We start from the raw sequence: 20,924 nt of genomic DNA on the forward strand, positions 1-20,924 counted from the left end.
TATTCCAAAAGACCAAAAGTGATTATTTGAAGACTTTAGATAAATCCCAATTCAAAATGTAACGCCCTCAAAACCAATGTATATGAAATAAATACCCTGATTTTCCCATGTCATGAAATAGTCTTTTTATTTTTTTCAGTCACTTAAAAATGTAAAAACCATTCTTAGCTCATGATCAAAACAAAAACAGGTGACAGACTGGATTTGGCCTGTGAGCTGCAGTTGACCCCTAATCTGGATTCCCACTGTTTTTAGGATTTATACGTAAAGAATGAGCAAGACCCATAGCAACAGACTTTTTCCTCAGTGCCCCTGGAACTGGTCTTTAAAAAGCATTCCAATGGATGCATATCCACTCCTCTTGGAGCAGGTGAATGTAAGGCTGGACGGACAAGTGTAACTGGAAAAGATCTCACCAAAGCCCTGTTCCCTTTACTCGCTTATTTTCTTCAAAGCATTTATTACAATCAGGTATTCTCTTGTTTATTTGTTTACTTGTGTGGTGGGTTAAATTTTTAAAATACTATTTAAAGGGTCTTTTTTCCTCCTGCAACTTCCCCCCTTGCTGTCCTTACTCTGCCTCACCTCTTTTAATTCCAAGAGCTGCTATATTGCATTGCCTGCAGAAGAGTTGAGACAGGGTGAGAAGGAGAACTAGACGGAGTGTCTTCCTGATTTCCTAAGGCTCAGTCTACTGAGGGAGGTGGAGTGGACTGGAGTAAACCATAATGTTTGGAGGAAACAGAGTAGGAGATAAAAAGAGGTTTCCCACCAGACGAGGAGAGTACCTTCAGGCTGGGAGCAGGAAGAGAACCAGGGCAGGGGGCAGCTGATGAGAGCAGAGGACTCCACAGGACCCAGGGAGAGAAGCTTGCTCTCTGCTTTGTGGCAAGTCTAGGGATGTAGCAAGACTCCAAAGAAGCTTGTGGTTCTCTCTACTACTCTTATGCCACGCTGTGCAGACAAAAATGGCAGAGAGAGCTACCTGATAATGCTATGCACACAGAAACAAGGAGCATTGGAATAGCAACCAGTGTGTAGGTCCGTGGCCAAAGACACATTGCCTTCCTTTAGTCTTTGGTACCAGGAAGAACCTCTGGGGGAAAGTAGAATTAGAGATGATTTGGGATAGAACCAAAATGCTTGAAAGAAATAGGATTTAGGAGCTAAAGATTCCCCTTAGACTAGAAAATATCATGAAGGGTTAGGAAGAGGGAAAAGGAGGGGAATAGATGAAGGCAGAAGGTTCACTGTGCCTCAGAGACAGAGGCCCTGCTCCTGGCTCCATTGGCTGAGTCCTGGAGAAGCAGACACCATGTAGTGTATTGGGAGACCAGAGGAAACCTGCCGGGTAACAGGACCCCACAGTCCAAACTGATGTGTGGAGTGTCGAGGTGGTGCGGTTAGAGAGAGCCTACCTGACATTCCTGCTTCTCAGAATGATTTGTAAGAAGGACAATTACCCCTCTGGCTTCCAGAATAGCATAGAAGTGGTAGAGTTGCCACAGGACCTGAGGAGGCCAGATAGGAATTTAGACTAGCTCTGTAAGGTGACTAATAATGAAGGAACACATTGCATGAAAACTCAATGTGTTGGTGAGGAAGACTGAAGCACCAGTTACTCCTGCTGGGCTCGTAGTAGCACATAAGGGAGTAGGGTAGGAGGGAGACACCCAAATCATTTGACTAAAGTTTTTAGGAACGAGGGCTTCAAATTAAATATAAGAAGCAGTTAAAAAATGAAGTTGTTTAGCATAAAGAGTGTTAAGAATGATATATCTGCTACATGAATGTATTGTCTGTCTTTTCTCATTAGAATGTGAACTCTCTGAAGTCTTATTCAGCTCTTAGTATTTTTAGGACTTAGAAAGTTCCTGGCATATAGTAGTAGTTGCACAATAAAGATTGTAAAATAAATGAAATGGTGACCATTGTACTATATCAAACTAAAAACCTTCTGCACAGCAAAAGAAACCATCCATAAAACAGAGAGGTAACCAACTGAATGGGAGAGATATTTGCAAATTACACCTCTGATAAGGGGTTAATATCCAAAATATATAAAGGACTCATACAACTCAACAACAAAACAACAAACAATTCAATTAAAAAAATGGGCAGCGGACCTCAATGGACACTTCTCCAAAGAAGACAAACTAATGACCAACAGATATATGAAAAAATGCTCAACTTCACTGGCTATTAGGACAATACAAATGAAAACCACAATGGGATACCCCACACCTGTTAGAATGGCTATTGTCAACAATACAAGTAATAACAAGTATTGAAGAGGTAGTAGAAAACACGGAACTCTTATACACTGCTGGTGGGAATGTAAATTGGTACAGACACTAAGGAAAACAGTATGCAGGTTCCTTAATAAATTAAGAATAGATATACCATAAGACCTAGCAATCCTTCTTCTGGGTATCTACCCCCCAAATCTGAAATCCTTAAAGATATATGCACTCTTATGTTCACTACAGAATTATTCATGGTGGCCAAAACATGGAAACAACCAAAGTGTCCTTCGATAGATGATTGGATAAAGATGTGGTACATACACACAATGGAATATTACTCAGCCATTAGAAAAGATGAAATACTGCCATTTACAACATGGATGGAACTTGAGATTATCATGCTAAGCAAAATAAGTCAGACAGAAAAAGTTGAGAACCATATGACTTCACTTATATGTGGATATAAAACTGAAAGCAAGAAACAAATAAGACAAACAAACAAACAAAAAACAATCATACACAGAGAACAGTTTAGTGATTACCGGAAGGTAACAGGGTGGGGGGGGGGTGTTGGTAGAAGACAGTAAAGGGAGTTAAATATATGGTGATGAAAAAACTGACTTTGGGTAGTGAACACACAATGCAATACATAGATGAAATATTATAGAATTATACACTTGAAACCTATATAATTTTACTAACCAATGTCACTCCAATAAATTTAATAAAAATTAAAAAAAAAAAAAAAGGTTTCCATTGTGCGGATGTGGAAAGTGAGCCTCAGAGAAATGAAGTATCTTGGACAAAGACCCGCTGCTAATAAATAAATTAAAAAAAAAAAAAAGAAAAGATAAATAAACGTTGGAAATTGTAGGAACCAAAGTGAAAAGCATTCCTGGAAAACGTGTTATAGCTTTATTACAAGTAGTATGGGTTATTTCTTCATGAGAAACGGGATTTGAACTTGAGCCTATGAACTCTACATTATGATCTTAGCTTTGACACTAAAAACATGTACCTACTGTGTGCAAGACAATGATCTAGATGCATGCTGACTTCAAATTAGACATCTGTTTCAAGTTCCAAAATTGTGATAGCAATACATGACGTCCATCTGCTTTTGTGATACTGGCAAAGAACTCTTTCAAAAACTAGGCTTGAACTGCTATGAAATTATTTTCCTTAGAGCAAAATGCAACTTTGAAATACTGTGGAAAAGAAAGATGTGATGTTCAAAAATACACAATTCATGAATATTAGTGGAACTGAAGACCACTTTACCTTAGAAGAGTTTGTAACTTACTTAATACATAAATTTACTTTTGTTGTTGCAAGAGAAAATAGAATTTAATTGTATTTTTTTTGGCCGCTGACTTTAAATCTCAGAATTACATTTCCCCTTCCCCTGTCTAAATGACTACCTATATCAGGGGTCTTACATTGGTGCTTTGGAAATATATGTATGTAATAAATACAGAAACATTATAAAACTTCGAAAGAAAAGCCAAATCACCAGTGCATTATACTTTACAATCACTGGTCTTTGATATTTTCAAATGGCTTTCTACTATGTAAGTATAGAAAGAATTTGTAAAGATTGTTTAAGCTGATGCATTTTGAAACCAATTATAAACAAATGGTGTCGTTTACGTGAGGACAATTCCTTTAGGTAAATTAGGCCTCAAAATAGATATGCTAAAATACACATGTAAAGACCTCTTAGACATAAACTAGAAATTAGAAAAGGTCTATGTCAACATATTTCCTATAGAGGAGAACATTTGGTTTCATATTTGGTAGGAATCTTGTTATTTTTTAGGTTCAGACAGGAAACCTTCCTTTCCAAAGTCAACAATGTTCTTTCCACTGCAATGTAGAAGATATAAAACACTGACAAATGTATATTGTGACTAACGTATGTCTTTAAGCCTAGAACTTTTTTTAAAAAAACTGTTTCAAAGTTCAACACACTGCTTAGTTTATGTCCAGAACTCCACAAATATTTAATGAGTGAACAGATAAATGAATACGGAAATTTGGCTATGTGAAAATTATGCAATGAGTTCATGAGAAAATGATTTTCTCACCTAATTTTCTATAAGGCACATATATCTGTGTGTCATTACAGTCTTTCCCCGGTTCTGTGACTTTTGCCAGGCCCTACAACCTTGGGAACGTGCTTCTCATGTTTTAAAAAAAATTCTGCAAAAATTACTCTCCAAAACATATGGTTCTGACCTGGCATCCACATGAGGTGTGTAGAATAAAGGCAGAAATTTTCTTTACTTCTCAGACCATATTTGGGAATGAAAAACATGAATCCTGTGAGAATATTCCCCATTGTATCCAGCACTAAAGCAGCAACAGCAGCAGCAGCTTCCTTTTAACAGAGCACACCAGAGCAGGCTGATTTGGTTCTGATGTTTCTAATGATGCCCTGCATGACGCCTGCCTCCAGTTCCTCAGCTATTTGCGCCACCGTTTTCACTCTGGTGGTGAACTAGAGAGGGACACTTGAAGAGAGACTATCAGAGACTGAGATGAGGAAAATCAATTTCAAAGCCCCAAAGACAGCAGGTGCAGAAGGTCACCAAACACTAACAGCTGCTTTGTGGCTTTGGGATCTGGAGGGGGATTCTATTTAACAACAATAACAACCAGCCACGAACTGTGGAACTGTGTGGCATCATTAACTGTAATGCCATGTCACGACAAAAATGTAAATGGCAAGGATGGCACTCACATGGATCACAATTAACAGCGGCTTGTTTTTCTTCTTAGGCTGAAAGATCTGTTTTCTCTATTGATCTGCCTTCAGACCAACCTTTTCCTTTCAGCTCCCACCCTCTGTTCTAGCTTATATTTCTAACAGATTCTCTGATGTATCTCTCTGTGGGTCATGTCACAAATTGAAAATTAGAAGGGACAAAGGCTGAATTTCCTCATCTTTCTTGCTGCCCCCATTTCCACCTTTGGGGTCCCTGCAAATAACTCTGTCCTTTAGGTCTCTCTCTCGACGGACACAGGGATAATTTTCAATTACTCCTCTATCCTGCCTGACCCCCTCCTCCTACCCAGTATTCAACCTGTCAGCGACTCTTGTATTCTTTCCTTTACAGCATTTCTTTCTTTCCTTTGTCCTTTGTTTTGTCTTTGTGTCGGGGTGGAGAAGTTCTTCTGAGTTCTTATACCTCAACTTCCTCTTTTTAATCGATTTGGCAGAGGCAGAGAAGAGGCAAAGGTAACATTTTCATTTCACATTTTCATCTACTCTCAAATGAAATGTCATGTTTTAAAAACTGGACCTGCATGGTACACTGAATTACTTCTGTATGTCTCTTAACATCTATCTACTCTTATGTCAGTCCACTTACAATCGCTTCTTATAATTTATTTTGCTTTTCTACATCATTTCCCAGCAGATATGCTTTGCTCCTTAGTAACTCTTCACTTTTGATTGATTATGTTTTTCCAAGTAACCACTACAAAACTTACTATCTTATTTAGTGGAAAAATAATCAGATCTTTTTGGGTAAATTTAAAGGGGCCTTCCTATAGTATATCATATGTAATATCACCATATCAATGCTCATTTAAATAGATCCAAACATCAAGTACAAAATTAAATAAATCATAATATATAATTAAATTGTAAGCTTAACAGAGTCACCAGGACACAAATGGGTTAACAGCAATTTTTTGTTCAAGAGGCTAATATAATCATGGTATCCCTCTAATATCAAGAACATGATTTAAAAAGTTGGAAATTTTACACACCAAAATGAAAAGTATCCCTGTAAAAGGTGTTATAGCATCATTCAAAGTGGTTTGAGTAATTTCCTCAATGGGATATCATGATAGAAAATAAAAGTCAAAAGGAAAGTGTATAAGTACTGAATGAAATTTTAACTAGATTAATTCCATAATTGGTTAGCTTCATAGAAGAAGTTTTTCCTTCAATGTTTTATACCATGTTAAAAACCTTTCCAAAAACTAACAAAGGAAATGATTTGAATAAAAAAGAGTGTAGTTGGTCAGTTTCTTTCCCTAAGGCACACTTGAAACCTTTATTAGTGACATACAGACACCTGGAAAAATATTTCTATTGTATATAACCCATTATATCTTATGGGGAGAAAGGGTCTACTGAGCAGAAAATGTTGATGCTTTCTTCCTCTTTCTTATATTCTTCGTGAACAAAGAGTAATTTATACCAAACTCCATGTGAAATGTTTAAATAAAATGTCTTAATGTCCTGCCTTCTACTTGTATGTCTATGCAAATCAATAAAAAAATTTACTTAGAATATATATTTCTTGCTTCAAATTAGATGCTCTGATTTCAAAGACAATATGCCAGGGAAAAGAAAGATGGGCTATATTTGGTGAAAGTTGCAAGCTTTTCAGAATCCAAAGTTCTCACTTAAGAGCTAAGGAAATTTTAAGGTATAGGTTCCTTTTCCTTCAGGCAAAATATAACTTCCTGGATTTAAGAGGCTTATTAAAGGTCTCACAAGATTTCCTCAACATCAAACGACTCTACCAAAATGACATTTTCAGATCTAAAGCAAATGAATCCCACACTTGCGGATTAAATTTACCTGGAAATACATGAAGGCTAAAATTAACTACTGAGTTCAAAATAGTTTTACTCACTTTATAATGCCAAAACAATGGACGGTTTGCCTACAAATTCACTTTAAGATAAAATACCTTTTACAAATTGTCTAAATACAGAAAATTTAATTATTGTGTGTTGTCTTCTCTTGATGTTGCCCAGTAGCACTCATTTAATTACCAGTGGTCTATAACTGAGAGTGTATTTATTAAATACTGCAGAACTTATAACAGCCCCCGATATTTGTAAGTATATATTTGAAAGAAACAATATATCTGAAAGGTGATATTAAGTATTATCCAAGCCTTTTAACACCTGGGCTTCATTATCAGTCTAGAATTTTCACTATCAAATTCTGAATTTCAAATTCCATAGCCACCTGGATTATCTGTTAAGCGTGTATTTAGCAATGTGTTTATAACTAATTGAAAGGCTGAACAAGCAGTTTATTTAAAGGATGTGCTTTAGATAATAATGCAAGGAAATACAGAATTTCTGGCAGCTATGACACAGAAAACTAAGCAAAGCAAGCCCATACGGAAAATTATCTGTTCGTGTTCAAGGCTGGGTTCCTGTTTGTTTTCCTCACCTTTTAGCAACTGATTCTCAATAGATGCCCAGAGACATCTAGTCCAATTACTTATTGTGCTTAAATACCTAGCTATTGGAAAGACATCTCCATCAGTCCAGGATGATGGCCCTCAGAAGCTCTGTAAGATTCCTGAACTAAGAGATTGCCGAGGCTGCTATGAATTTTCAGGGTGAAGGCCATCCACACTAGCCTCTGCATTAAGAGTGCAAAAGGTATTCCACAGTTACCCATCTCTCACATGAAAACAGTTCAACCAGCCTGATTATTGAATCACAGGTTCTGCGAAGACCTTGTGGACTTATGTAGTCAAAACTTAGGTCACGAATATGAGCAGAAATGGAGTTGGAGACCATTCGATACATTAATGCAGCGGTTCTCAAACTTGGCGCACACCAGAATCCCTTGAAAAGGTTTGTTAGAACAGACGGTCTGGGCTGGAAGCCCAGCAGCTGAGTTGCTGGCCCAGGGAGCACACTTTGAGAACTGCTGCAGTAAGCTATTGGCATTATTCGTTTCTTAGCTTCCTTTTGACTTTAAGACTCGCATCAAGATTGTGTAACAAATCAGATCAGTTCAAAAGACTCCTGCTCAGAAAGCCACTGCTGGCAGCTCACTTCAAGCAGTCAAATTAGAACCAATGGAATTTGTACAAAACAAGGCTCAATCCATCTGATCTCAGAATCAAATGGCTTAAACATTTTTCATTGTTTGCTGTCATCTCACTCTTAATTTTTACGTCCAATACTCCCCTTTATTGTTCTTCCCTTTCAATTGCACCTATTTATTAAGAAGTCGATTTCCTCATCCTTTGTAATCTCATTGTTACTTTTAAGTATCTACCCTGTTTACTAGCCTCTATCTCTAAATAAGACACCAGGATCTGTTCTCTTTTGGTTCTTTGTTTTCTGTATTTGTATCTATATTTCCATGTGCTTATAAAACTTTCAACACCATATTATCTTACTCCACAAATACCTTCCTTAGGTGGTTCTCTCTCTTTTCCCTTTGAACTTAATACCTGGACTTGTGAGCCATGAGGAAGTCTAGCTGATAATTCACCTTGTCTTTGTTACAACTTCCCATAACGTTTCACTACTTTCTTCATAAAGATCACGCTATTCCTCTACTCTTAACCTTTCCAGCTGGACTAGGTTTTATATATCGTTTTGTCCTCTAAAAACTTTGCTTCAGTTTATTACCTGTATTAAAATCTATATAGGACAGAAAGCTGCCCCTACTCCTTCCCTTTGTCTATTAGCAGAGACTTCTGGAAAACTCAATTCTAAATATTGTAAAAGCACTGCACACACATACACACACACACGTAACCTCTTTACTCCTTTACACATCTGCTATTTTGAAGAGAAGGAAAAGAAACAAAAGTATTTTTCTGCACAGTATGCCTTTTTCCTAACTTTTCTTCTTCTGTAAGCTGCTGAGGACAAAGTAGTGACAATCAAGGTTATGTTCCCAGTACTGGTTACAATGGATGCGGCACTACCGTACCCTGACACAGTTGTAGAGTTGGTAGCTTCTGATCTACAAAACAACATTAAAAAAAATTCCCTTACTAAGGTTCAGAGGGAGCAGAATTCCAGCATCACTGAAGAAAAAAAAAATCCCACTGTTAAAGTTTTTTTCTTTCATCCTTTACATATTATTTTAAAACATGCTTCCGAGGGTGGGCGCAGGAGAACCTAGAAGAGTACTTAACTGGTAAGAGGAAAGTAAAAGGTATTTGAAGGATCAGTTTTTAATTAACTTCTTCAGTAACCACGATGGTGTCAGTAGTACTTGACAAAAGCTATAACTAAGAATCAAAATAAGCAAATGGAATCTAAAAACCGAGAAGCTTTGTCTCAAGGGCTGATAAAAAGGTGAAACAATTAAGAGATAATACAATTTGACTAGAGTGAGTAATAATAAACTATTAAACTTCAGTATTCTCTTCACATTTTGATAATTTAATCTCTGCTAATTTTTAAATAGGATGAGTCTAGAAAAGGTGCGTGTGCACATATGTGTGTGCACATTTTCTAACAATTGGCCAAGCTTGTTCAAAATGTGTTATTTTCCTTCTAATATAATCTAAAGGTCTCATTATTCTAAATTTAATTGAAAATATTTTACAGTAAGTAATATACTACATACCCCTGAATTGTAAAAATAAAAAAATTTTAGGCTCCTCCTAATTAAAATGACTCTTTTTTATAACCTTGAAGTTCATTGTAGTATGCAGTTTAAAGAAAAAAATATGTTAAATAAAGAAATTAAACATCCTCCATGTAAGTAATCAACATTAGAATGTAAATTATATATTTTGACTGAAAACAAAAGAACAAATATGTAATGATTCTAGCTGTGACACAGTGAGTTTAGTGAGACTGATAAACTACTTCTTTGTGCTGATAGCATGTTGTGATCTCAAATCTATTACACTTTTGAATTGATGTGCTATTATCTTTGGACAACTTTCACGCCGGGTGATCCCAGCAAGAAAAATGTCTTAAATGAAAAGCTTATAAACAAGATACATTTCACTGCTGTTACCTGAATTAATATGAGCTATTAGTAGTTGTACAAAAAGCAGTTTGAAACAAAATTGTTTTTAATATTTTACCAAAATATTGCAATAAAAATGTATTAAATTATACATCTTAGCAATTGTTTCAGTATCGGTTCATAATTATATTAAATATATGTTCATGGTAAGTACAGCAATATGTGTTAATTGATCTCTGAAAAATAGGAGGCAAAATTCTAGAGAGTATTAAGGTGATTTGTGGGAAATATATTTTAGTGAATTCTTTACTATCTATTTTTTTTAATTAAAGTTTATTGGGGTGATAATGATCAACAAAACTATATAGGATTCCAGTGTACAATTCTATAATATATCACCTTTACTATCTTTTACATTTGCTTTTCAGTCTTAAGTGAGAGACATATATAAAATTTGAACATAACTACAGCTATATAAAATATATAGGGATATAATAAGAAGCAAAATATTTTTATTGTGATTTATTTTAATTTAGATGTGTCTATAATCAAGATCCAAATCAAGTTACAGAGTTTGTTTAGAAGCATTAAGAACTGAAAAACAACTGAACAACATTAATTCTGAAAATATGCAAATTTTTTTTTTACTATTATCAAGAAGGCTAAAATAGCTTAACAGTATTTGCTTCACATTTTAGTTATTTTAATAGTGTAGCCATGATATCAAATGCATGAGTCTATATTAGATATTTTCTTACATGCTTTAAGATATCAATTACATCTACTTTTGGCAGTTATTACATACTAAATATATTAAAATTAAAATGGAAATGAAAAAGAACATCTTAAAATTCCTATATGCTATTTGAACAAGACTTACCCTATTTAATTATTAATTCATTTAATTATTGATGGCCATCTATGTTTAAAATTGTTCAGCAAAGTTCTTTCTATAAATTTGAGAAGAAAGAGTGATCTAGATAAAGAATTTCAGGTGTAGATGTAATTTTATGAAGAATAAAAAAGTTTCGGGGTTGTAAGAGATGCTAAAGGTATCTTAGTCAATCAGATATGTGATAGATAGTAAACAAGAAGTATTTAACAACACAGAAAATAATCAGTCCAGAGAATAGAAAATGGTTTAAGTGAAGCTGATTGAGCACCTATTACTGTGTGCAAATAAAATATTATGTAATTTAAACTTCACAAAATTCCCGCTGTGTGTATATGTGTGTGTGTGTGTGGTGTGTGTGTGTAAAAGTTACTTTTTTAAGATGAGGAAACTGAGCCTTAATATATGAAAGTTTATACAGAGACAAAGCCAGGTCTTTTTTTGTCCTAAAACTTATATTGTTAACCAGTTACATAATATTGTAGTAATATAATATAAGATATGTTCCTTGACTCTTGTGTGAAGTACACGTCCATTTGTATTTATCACTTATCTAAAAGCTAAGACAGATATTAAGCTTTTATAACAGTTAATACACTGATGATAGTGGAGCCTATACTCAACCCTTTTGGTGGAAAGTCCCTAATGGCTATGAGGTACCCTGAGAGAAGAGTAAGAGCTTACCTACTAGAGGAGTTGACAGTAGTGTCCTCACCTCATAGTTTCTGCGCCATGTGTGTGATTAATTAAATAAAAGATTCCTCATAATACTTGGGGATGAGTTGTGGAGTGATCTCGAAAATCTTTTCTAACCACATAAAGGTTATCCACTTAGCTCACGGCAAAATACCCAAAAGAGTTATAAACCTTAAAAATGAGTTAAATATATAGAAAGGAGAAGGTTCCAAATTTGCTGACCTTTTCTGTGATGACAAGTAGCTGTCACTAGTAGGCTACCAAAAATATATTTTTGAAACAATTATTAATCTATCTCTTCAGGGTAAAGGTAGTATTCAAGAATGAGTACGAAAGCATCGCTTCACTAAAAACACTCCATCCAGAGAGAATCTTTTTTAAACTTACATTTGGAAATAGTCCATTGATATACGATTTTGTTGCCAAGAACAATGATAGTTATCCATAACAATTTTCAATTTTCCTAAACTGCTTACAAGTCCACAGAACATGGTATTTTAGTGGGTTTTGTCCTTATTTATTTAAAAATGTAAAAATGTAACAACTGCCAATTAGTTGACTAGCATGTTAGAGAAATTCGCCAGATTTCAACAGATACTGTACGATCTCACATATATGCAGAATCTGAGAAAGCCAAACGCATAGAACCAGAGAGCAGAACGGTGGTTGCCAGGGCCCAGGGCTGTGGGGGATTAAGGGGTGGGAGTGGGGGTGGGTGGGGGCATCCACAGATGTTGGTTAAAGGGTACAAACTTTCAGTTATAAGATGAATAAGTTCTGGGGATTGAAAGTACAGCCTGGTGATTAGAGTTGGTAACACTGAATTTATACTTGAAACTGTTAACAGAGATCTTGAATGTTCTCAACACACACATACACACAAAAGGTAACTATGTGAGATGATGGATGTGTTAATTAATTTCATTGTGGTCGTTTCATACTGTATATATACACATACATTAAATCATATTGTACACCTTAAAAAAATAACATTATAGAACCTAAATATAGACAACTGTCCAAAGAAAATTTACATAATTGTTAGACAGGATTGAAAAATGTTTAAAGTATGATTAATATTTGATAAATAATTATTTCATAAATTTATATTTAATAAATAAATGATTTATTAAATGAACAAAATTAATATTGAAGTTGTTATTTTTAAATATTTATTTCATTTCATCCTTTGAGTTTTTAGTTTTCTATATGTATGATAATATACATAAGATTAATACATTGCTACATCTGTATAATTTATAATTTAATAAATGCATGCATTTTTGGCTTAGATGATTTGTTTTCCTTTCAGATACAATAGAAACAAATGTGGAGACACTACAAGGAGAAAAAGCAATGAATTCAGAATTTGGGACCTGAGATCTAACTAAATGCTGCCACTAGCTTGTCATGTGACCTCTGGCAGCTTATTAAATCTCAACTGGCCTTAAAGAGAATTAAAAAGATTAATTTCTAAGATTAATTCAAATTATGAAATTTGTTCTGGAATAGAGTCCATCTTTGTTAAAAGCAGTCACAACTTCTACAGGTCTTCTATAACAAACTTGAATTTTTCACACTGGTACATTTCATAAATATCTGCTGAGTGAATGAATAAATGGATTCAGGCTTTATTTTATGAAATATCACCATGCCACCTCATATCCCCATGCTATCACTGTTACCTTTTTTTCTAAAACAAATCATGTCTTTGAAAATGTACTTCATAGTTTATTTCCTTTAGGAAGTCAATTAAATCGAGAATACAGCGATTATTCTCATAATACAAAACTACTTATCTCCAAAGCAGAAACAGTTATTCTTCACAAAAATCAGTCAACACGTAAGTTTTGGTAGTTTTCATTTAGCTTCATAAATACTAAATCAATTATCTTACTTTTAAATGTGTAGCATAAGAAAGGAATAAAGAAAAGCAAAGAAATTAAAGTGCCAGGTGCTTTACATATGACATTTCAATGAATCCTTATGAAAATTTTGTGAAGAATTATCAAATCCATTTCATGAAAAGAAGAAGATAAAAATGTATGAGTAATCTGCCCAAGATTACATAGCTAGTAGGACGTTGAGATTTTTTAACCCGGATCTGTCTGTCCCCAAACCAATGCTTTTTCTAGTATTAATGGAGTACCAGAAAGAGGCAATACTATTATATTAGCACAGGATGTAATTGGAACAAGGTGACTTCTGGTAGTAGTATTTTAAGTGGTTCAGAATGAGGTGAGCTGCTAAGAAATCATAAAGAGGGTCAGAGCAGAATCAGAGGGGTTTTCAAATAGAATTTATTAAGCTTAGTTGTTAACTGCATGTCCAAGAATTTAATCTTATGGGGTAAGAAGAAAGGGTTCTGAGAATGGTGTAATAGAAAACAGGCTGTACCTCAGGCTTGAAATTAAAGGGAAAAGAAATAAACTAGGCAAAAGTATGTCATGGCAAAATGAAAAAATGCAGGAAAAGAAGCAATTATCTTTGACAGGGTATGTATTAATTGGTAATGAAACCAGAGGTTGAAATTTTAGAGAAAAACACACAGTTTTAAAACTGGAAAGAAATTAATTCTAGGGAAAGTTAAAATCACCATGTATTAGGTTGGTGCAAAAGTAATTGTGGTTTCTGCAATGACTTTTAACCTGTTAAACTGCAATTACCTTTGCACCAACCTAACAGTAATGATGGTAAGTAAAGATGAAATATATATGCACAGTAAGGAAGGAGGACTAAAACATATTTCCAAAGATAACGTTTGTGAAGAGTAAAACAAAACAAAACACACACACACACACACACACACACACACACACACACACACACACAAACAGTTGCTGAGGAAGACGAACACAGGTGCCTCAAAATGAACAGATCATATTCAGAAAACGATTATGATTAAATCACAGTCATTAGCTACGACCGGAGTAACAGCACAGATGACCTACCTTGATCATGTTCACAGAAGTGACTAGAAATGTGTCAGAAGTAATTAAGAATTCACTTCCCAGGGTACTATGAAAATTAAGGTTATCATATATGAATATGTTATACAGATTGCTGGTATTGAAAGCCAAATGTTATCAGAGTATACGGTATTTGTAATTTGTTAAAATTATGCTTTCAAAAATCATTTAGAACTGTAGTAAATGATTAATGCTTATGTTCTTGGTGTCTTAAGTGCTATTAAAAAGAAAGTGGTTCACTGAAACAAGATAACACTCCTCCTCTATTGTATAGTATCTTCATCATGCTGGAAAGACACCTAAAACTTTAAATACCTTAAAGAAAACGGGGGTCTAACTTCTGACTGATGTGGAGACAATACATCTATCAAGGTTTTTACTGATTCATTCCAAACATTTACTACTTTAGTTAATTAGATGTTTCAAGTATATGAATAGTTGCCTTTCATTATAATTTGAAGATTTTTTTTTTTCTTCTCAAGAACAAAATCATCAGACTTGGGGTTTCTACCTACAAAAATTCACCTACTTTTTGTTGAGTGACAGGAACAGTTAAAAAAACAAATTTTATTCTGGTAAGATCATGGTTTAGGCTTGGTCTACCTAACATAAAGGTAAATTTGTTATTTATTACTGTAAATATTCCAGTTAAGACAAGTATTTTCCTTATCCGTTGGAGAGAAGAGAGCTACTTAATAATAAAAGATATTTGTTCAAACTGAACTGTTAACCAATTAGGCTACCTTATCCTATGCAATGGCTATTATTATTATTATTATTATTATTATTATTGTTGTTATTATTATTATGTCAAACTTTTAAAAACATTTATGGAGCACTAATCATGTGCCAGGGGCTTTATTTAAGTTATTTCACTTAATAAAACACTATTTTGAGTAGATATTATTGCATTGAAATTGACCTCTGATTTCAACAATTTGTAGATGATTATATAGATAGTTTAAGTGATGCTTCTAGAATTAAAAAACAAATCTATCTGACTATAAAGCCCACGCTCTTCTCATGATGCTAAACTGTGTTTGTATCTCCACTAGATCTACTAGGTTTTATTCAGGAATAGATATCAATATTGACTCCTGGGAATGACTCATTTTAATTATCGGCCTGATGGCTGCTAAACAACCAAGTTGAGGCTGTAGCACTACATCTGGTTAATAAAATCTCACATTTAAACACATGCTTTTGCTTTCACTTATCTTAGTAATCATCTTTGACTCTATCTCATACTTTATTTTAGAATGAGGTCTCTATTTCAATATAAGAGAATGGTTTTGGAAACCAAATTGTAATGCTGCTAGAGATATGTGGATGTTCATTCTTTGAATAAATTCAGGACCAAATTTTAACTCTGTTTTATGCTTTAGTGAATATATGATTTACCTTCAAATCTAACATTTTTACATTGAAAAAATTAAATTTGAATTTTTTGAAAAAAATTTCATTCATTATGCTGACTTCAACATATGCTCCTTCTTATTCTCTTGATATAGTGAGAAGAAAATAAAGACAAATATTTTTGTACTATTTCAGGAGTTACAAATTTTGGTGGCCAACAGGAACTTTTTCTGTGAAGGAGATGACGAAGGGTTAAATATTTGCTATGAGTTGGCAATAGAAACTAGGAAAGTTCAAGTTGGGACTTACACCTATATTCAACTAATGGCTGCTTTTCCACTGCCTCTCTCACTTGATCTCTATCTTATTATTTCTTTAGGTATAAGATAATATGGGCTTAAAAGCAACTTTACTCTTGGGAATAAAACTTAGTAGGGCAACCATATATCCCTCTTTGCCCGGGACAGTCTCAGTTTATGCCTGTAGTTCCAGTGTAATTATTCTTATTCCTCTTTCATTTGCAAATTGTCCTAATTTGAGATAAATTATATGGTCACCATAGAGCATAGTTATCGAATTAGGACAATAATAGCTTCCTGAATTATCCTCCTCTCACTGAGACAAGAATTTGTAAGCCACAAGTTGAAATGAACCTTAAATATAAACACATCTTAGCAAATCCTTATATATATCATATGTCCCTCTTCCTCTTTGTTCCTATTACTCTTGCACACACATCCCTTTACAGGCCTTTTAAGAAATATCATAAGTTATGAAAGGCAAAATATTTCAAAAGATCAAGGGTCCAATTGATTTTACTATTTACAGGTATGTAATTTTAAATGAGTTTTCAGGGGTTTTGTTCTTGTTTTGCTGTTGCTTGTTTTCAACAAATGCAGACGGTGAGACTCTTAAAGATTAATTAAAAATTTTTTAGCTTGCCCAGGACCAATTTTGAAGTTTGTGTCCCATAACCTTAACTTCTTCATTTTTGCATCGCTTTTCCCTATTCTGTAATATTCTCTTTCCCCATAGGTGCCTTTGAGCGTACTTTTAATCAAATGACATCAGTCAGTAAACATAAGTCATTATGTTTACGTCCCAGTGATATTTTACTCAATATTTCCAATTATGGAGGCTCTTACTACTACTTAGTATTTTGCTAAAGGTAGTTGGTTATCAGCATATAGGTGGAGGTACAATTTTTCAACTGCCAAGTTTTGCCCTGGTACTGTTAATGCCACGATGTGTGGGTTGCTGCCTAGACCTCTAATTGGCAAGGCTGGTTCAGACCTGATGCTCGTATGATTGTCTTGCCTTTCTGTAGCACTGTTTAGAGTGAAGATAAAAGACGAGAAAAGACTATCTTAGTTTAGTAAATTACACTTCTGTTTAGGTATTTTATGTTTTTAAAGATGTAGCAATTGATTTCACATTAAAGCAGCCTAGAACATCTCGATAGTTAAATTAAACATGCAATAATAAAAAGGTAATTTAATATGCAATTTCATACATTAATAATTAGCAAAGCATTACCGAACAATAGGTAAAAAGCTATGGGAACATAACTAATGAACTATCAATGCCAAAGTAGACTTCATAATAAAACAAGACTTTAATAAATGTTTTATTAAATGGCTACAAATGAACCATTTTGTTAACATCTAATAGGTAACTACAAGGCTACTTAATTCACATGTATAAATGAGGAACTCCCAGGCAATTAACTTTACAATTGCTGAAGGTCAGCAATCCTCAGTGAGAGTTACTGTACTATACCTTTAAGTGTTGTGCTTTACTGGGTCAAGTCCAAGCTTTTTCTCAGCTGCTCTACAGTCTAGCAGCAGCTATTATTATGCACTGAAGCAGCTGAAGTATAAAATATACAAAGGGGAAACTACAGACTATCCAGTGGCCTAACGGTGAAGTATAGAAAGCATAAGAAACAGTGAGCTCAAAGAAAATAAATTTTAAGGAAAATTCTAAGCAAGTGTTGGTATTATATCTAGGTGCTGATTGTTATATATAGTCTATGATGAGATAATAAAGATATGTTTATAAATTGCAAATGCTTGTTTGGGTCTTGATGTGACTCTAGGAGATCTGAAACTCACTGGAGATGATAGATGAGAACTACTCTATTTACTGAGTAGAAATGTGCAGTACACAACAATATTGTCTCCAAGCAGCAACAAATGTTAAATTCATTAGAGAAAGGAAATAAATATTTTTATGGAAGCAAGAAACTGCTGCTGAAAGAAATGCTTTTTAATAAATCAAAATGAAAGCTACACTGAAACAGATAGGACAAGGTAGAAAATCTTTTATGTCTTCTCTATCAATTTACATAAACCATAAGTCTACAAATTACTGAGGTTTTCATGGATATTTAGATACCAATTTGTAACCAACTTCTATCAATATATATGCTGAAAGGAAAAAAGGGGAGGAGACAGAGAAAGAATAGAGATTCTTATCGAAATTCATAACTGAATTTCACACTTTAAAGCTTATATCCTTTAAAGGACAGTTTCAAAAAAGTGAGAATCAATAAAATGAGTATATGTAAAAACAGAAATAATTATAGCTTATATCCTTTAAATGACAGCTTCAGAACAGTGAGAATCAGTAAAATGAGTGTATGTATAAATAGAAATAACTGTCGAAGATGAAACTATACACTAGATTAAAAACTCGTTAAAGGCAGACAAAAGTCTAGATAAAGTTGTTAATATAGCTAAACTGAGCCTGAGAATCATACTCAATAGGGAACCTTAACTAAAAAAGGAAAAATCAATGATAAATAAGACTGGTTCTTCACCTCAAGAGTTCCAACCAAGTGAGACTATTAAAGAAACCACAGAAGCACTGTATCAGTGTGGTGTGCGATTTTCACATCACTGCTTAGGTTGATTCACCGAGCACCTGCAAGGTGAAATGCCATGTCTTCTGATTAGCAGTCTTATAATATGTGAACATTGAAAAATGAGAAAATAACAAAACTGTACCACAGATTGAAATTTAAAAAAATTTTTAAACACGATATACAGTTTTTTAGATGCATTATTCCTTATATCTATATGAGATAATATCAACTGGTAGATTTTCTTCCTATGTCAACTCATAAAACTCTAAAATGTAATTCCATTGATAGTTCAACAACAGTATTGCTTTGAAATGGAATTTCGAATGGTATTGCTTGGATAGCACCCTGAGAGTGATTTCTTACATGGTCTGAATATAGAGAAATCAGCTACAATTTCACATACTGCTACAATGGGTTATTCTCTAAATAGCTACTTTCTTTCCTAATTTCCCATCAACCAAAATTCTTCAGTGCAATATGAGGAATAACAAGAACACATTTTATCTTTCATCAAAATTATTCCAAATCTCTTCACTAGAAGACACGGCTTCAAGGAATAACAGCAATTCTCCTTGCAATTGACACTCACAGTTTTTGAGGCTTGGTGCTATATACAACTTCCCTAAAATTAAACACATTCTGGATGACTTAACTTGACATATTTCATAAATATTTGTCAAAACAATTATTGTCAACTACAATGCAATTATCCATATTCAATTTGATGACTCAACTATAAAATTACTTTTTTTCCTAACACATTTTTTCCAAATGACAATAGTGAATCTGTGTTGATTAGTTGTTCAGTGTGTGCTAATTAATTATACTGGATAAATTTAGCTCTGCGATAAAAACCATAGAGGGAAAATCTGTATAAAAGATGCCGTCTTACGTGAAGAAATTTACTGTTTACCTACTTTTCCTGTATTTCCTTTTTCTAATTTCTCTCAGAAGGGTGCTCAGTAATACAAAATAAACAATAAAACTCAATTACTTTTGGCCGATACTACAGATAAAAAGACAAGAGTACTTTGGAACCTTGTTTTTAGGTAAAGAGTAAAAGAAAAGACAGAAAGATTTTTACTGTTGTCAACTAACTATGAGGACCTCCTGCTAGCTCATCCTCAGGGCAAACTGGGTTTAGATCATGCATTTAATGGCCAAAAAATAAATAGCAATTTATTCATTGTGGGACCTGTTTCTTCATCCAGAAGCTAGTTTACATGTTGACATTGGCCGGGGGAGTCTACAGAACAGGGCATTTTAGGAGACATTCTTCAAGGAGTCCAGAGCCCTCATTTTTTGGCTTTTATGTGGTGACGATTCTTCTCCTCTGAGCCTAACGGAAGCGTAAGGCAGGGTAGAAATAATTACTAATAAGTATGGTAGGGGAACATTGCTGCTAAGGGGCCCAGAAGAGAGCAGTGAGATAGGACACTACACTCTTTGCTTGTGTAACACATGTTATGAAGGAGACACTAATTGTTGAGGTCTGTCCAAAGAAAGAAGATAAAACTTTTTGTACCCGGAGATATTTAATAATGAAATGGATTAGCTTAGAGTCCTATTTTAAGAAGCTCAGGGAAACACCAGTATGTGTATAGCGAAAGCGCATTAAGCTGGTGAAGCCTCCTGAAGACTGAGAGAAGCCACCATATAGAAATGGGAGAAAATTATTTTGAATAGTTATAGATTACTAGTTACATGGTTACAACCAGAGGATGGAAGTTTCAGAAAGGGAGATTTCAGTTCATCATAAGGAAGATTCCTAACAGAATTATCTAAGAATGAGTGGAATGAATGCTGATAAGGAACTAAATTCTTTTTCCTTACAGGAAAGAATGCCTGAACGGAACTTCAGAGAGTAGGTCCATCCCCCTCATCTTGTAAGAAACTGAAATATGCTTAACGAACGGTCACCGGACTTGTGCTAAAGTATCATCCCTGGGAGTCCACTATGATTTTATAATGGCACAGTGCTGTCTGTGGCAGTTGGGTATTTAGCACCAAGTATATGCTAGACATGTTCATAGAATGGTGGGACTGAGAATCATGTTTTACACCTCTATCCTTTCTCTACATGTCTAAGAAAAAGAATAGCAGTAAGGGAAAGTTCATTGGTCTAGCAATCAAAGAATTACCAGTAACCTGGAATTGTTCTTTGACAAGACAAAACACAGAATATATA

General features: G+C 34.3%; 1 protein-coding gene across 18 annotated transcripts in view; it reads right to left on the bottom strand.

The window, feature by feature from the left end:
• Positions 1–20,924, bottom strand: part of TENM3 (teneurin transmembrane protein 3) — a 2,352,866-nt gene that overhangs the window by 159,971 nt on the left and 2,171,971 nt on the right. The gene's annotated exons all lie outside the window — the stretch shown is intronic.

The sequence above is a fragment of the Rhinolophus sinicus genome, linkage group LG04 (assembly GCF_036562045.2).
Source record: "Rhinolophus sinicus isolate RSC01 linkage group LG04, ASM3656204v1, whole genome shotgun sequence".
Lineage (NCBI taxonomy): Eukaryota > Metazoa > Chordata > Mammalia > Chiroptera > Rhinolophidae > Rhinolophus > Rhinolophus sinicus.